The sequence below is a fragment of the Trachymyrmex septentrionalis genome, unplaced genomic scaffold (genome assembly GCF_001594115.1).
Source record: "Trachymyrmex septentrionalis isolate Tsep2-gDNA-1 unplaced genomic scaffold, Tsep1.0 scaffold40, whole genome shotgun sequence".
NCBI classification, from domain to species: Eukaryota; Metazoa; Arthropoda; class Insecta; order Hymenoptera; family Formicidae; genus Trachymyrmex; species Trachymyrmex septentrionalis.
The window spans coordinates 4,113,354-4,116,050 of NW_017305569.1; the positions used below are offsets into that span (position 1 = coordinate 4,113,354).

General features: G+C 29.3%; 2 protein-coding genes across 6 annotated transcripts in view; one reads left to right on the forward strand and one right to left on the reverse strand.

Annotated features, from left to right (window-relative positions):
* Positions 1–985, reverse strand: part of LOC108751127 — an 8,032-nt gene extending 7,047 nt beyond the window's left edge. Inside the window, exons 1-2 of one of the 3 annotated variants that reach the window (XM_018491156.1) lie at positions 934–972; positions 607–744 (exon numbers count right to left, since the gene is read on the reverse strand). The gene's annotated coding sequence lies outside the window, so the exon portion shown is untranslated. Of the gene's footprint in view, positions 1–606; positions 884–933 lie in introns of those variants that run through there. The other 2 variants (XM_018491157.1, XM_018491154.1) reach the window with 2 other exon arrangements.
* The window catches only part of LOC108751128 (basement membrane-specific heparan sulfate proteoglycan core protein-like), a 235,722-nt gene that overhangs the window by 61,992 nt on the left and 171,033 nt on the right, over positions 1–2,697 (forward strand). The gene's annotated exons all lie outside the window — the stretch shown is intronic.

Below are 2,697 nucleotides of genomic sequence, written 5' to 3' on the forward strand. Positions count from 1 at the left end.
TTTTGTTATGTCTAATATTCTTTAATTTAAGAAAAAGGAAAAGTTATTTGTGCTATGGCTTTATAATATTTAAAATTTTTACATTATTTTATTTAAAAATAGAAGAAGATTATTTAAAGATATGGAAAATTTGTTATGTATGGCTCTAAAAGTGAAATACGCAAGTATCTTCTAAGAATTTACAATCGTTCGTAATATTCACGTGTCGTTTGTAATGTTTGTGTATTACATGATGTTTGTGACTTAAATTCTTTTCCTGTCAAAAACGTGAGATTATTTGGAGTAAACTTGAAATTCTCACTGATGTAACATTTTGCGACATTTTATAAAATCGATTTTTTATTATAGAAATTATAGCAATTTTTTAAATTATAGTTAAATTATATAATCATCAAATTTAATAAAAATCTTTTTATGTTTCACGCACATAATACATTGGCAAGTTGATTTTATATTTTTAAAGTATTTTTAAAATATATTAACTTCATTTCATTATAATGTTACAGTACAATAGTTGTCAAAAGACTTTATTTAAAATTTTTATTAATAAACTTATTGAATATTAATATCAAGAGAAAAAAGTGTTGATAATCTTGACACACTGACCTGTAAATTATTTATTTTCGATTTTATTTCACTTAAAGGCCTACTTCACTGCTACGTTTCGTAAAGTCAGTTGCAAAATGATACACACAGAACAGAAGTGCTAGGCTTTATATTAACACAAGTGCATTCTTTTATACTCTGAAATGAAATTGTAGGTTTATATATGGTTTCATTTGGCACTACAAATGACCCTCACGAACACGACGTCTAATGATCTGTTTGGTCACTATTTATAGCGCCGGACTTCCTGATTCATTCTGAGTCTTGAGTAACTGAGACTTGGTAAACGTTAAATTCAAGTCGATTTATCCTTCAATAGACACTAACCTAATCGAGGTAGCAGCAATGATAAAGACGATAGCACCAGTGAGATCACGAACAGTGAATGCGACAAGCAGTTGGCTACATGTACTTATCATCTCGATAGTGAGACAAGAGAGGGGCTTGTTTCATTAAGAAGAAAACTGACAAACATTGAAGAAAATTGTAAATGAATGTTTAGTGTATTTTGCACAGTAGGTATATAATGTATTGAACAAGAAAGATATCAAAAAAATGCTGCATAAAATTTATCAGATTTTAAAGATTTATAATTTTTAAAATTAATTCATGCATTATTCGTCGGTGTCCATAATGCTGCCATAATGCTGCATTCTAAACTCGAATAATTTTTCCGAACGGTGAGAATATAGTAGAATTATTCACGAAGGTCGTTTATCATAAGCGTTATCTCAGGATATGAAATTCATATGTGATATTTAAGGGAAAAAAAACCTTCACGGATTTTATTCTGTATTAATATGCATCTCGATTAATATATCTAGTATTCTTTTATTGAGAAGATGTGTGAAGTAAAACAGTCAATGTATTTATAGTTAAGAATGGATTGTTCCATCTTTCGGTACTTTAGCTCATTATTCTTTTACTCTCTATGCTCTTATTCTTTTACACTGTCGTTAATTCAGTGGGTAATTATCAGTTTATCCGAAGATAGAACAGTTGACCTTAAAAGGGCAAGTTCTCAATGTATTAATTGCTTATTACATTTTTGCATATATATGTATTCATTTATTACAACACTGTATTCCGAATATTCATTGTTCTTTTTTGAACTATCTATTTTCTTTGATTTCACGACTAAGTTATAACAAAAGCTAGTATGAAATAATTTGATCACTCAATTTATAGAAAAAGTTGTATTTCTATCTATATAGCAACTATATGTATAAACACACGCTCTTATGTAATAAATTGCATATTATATATTATATATGTTTGTATATTATATTTGTTTGCATATTTTTGTGATATGTACACTTCTCTTAAACATTTTTTCACTTAACTTATGTTTTACTACCACAATTATTATATCAGATTTTAATAATTATTAAGATAAGCTTATTCTAATACGATAATTCGTAAGAGCTCTCACGCGTGATAGTCATATCACATGCAAGAATATCATCATCATGTTACAATATGATGAGGATACATATGCGAGTTTAAATTTAACTGTAGTGTTTAGTACTGTAGAATTACATGTTACGAGGACGTCTAGAAAATACTTCATGAGGACTCATTTTATCCTGATGATCACTCCGTGCATAAAAGCATCACGCTAGTGACGTGCACTTCGCTTCATGATGGAGGCATATGCGTGTATCATTATATACGATTAAATATATATATATATATATTTAAAAGTATATATGACATTACTCGATTGAGACTAATATTGCTCACATGCATGAGGATACATATCACTTGCACGCGTGAATCCGCACGCGTGCTAGTCATATGATCCTCATACAAATAAGGACATCTGTCTAGTGATATGAGGTCCCCCCGTGCGAAATCTACATGACGTGCGCGCACCGTGAGATCATGGTACTGGAATATTATCCATAGGAAAGCCTATATTATCCTATTCAAAGGTTTATATGAGCACTGTGTAGATAGGAGCACCCTCCATCATTTCAAAATTTGCATTAAAATAATACACTTCATTACAAAATACATAAAACATCAACAAACCTATCAAATGATAGAAACAAGATTTTTTATTTTTCAGTATGTAAGAAATATCAAAAT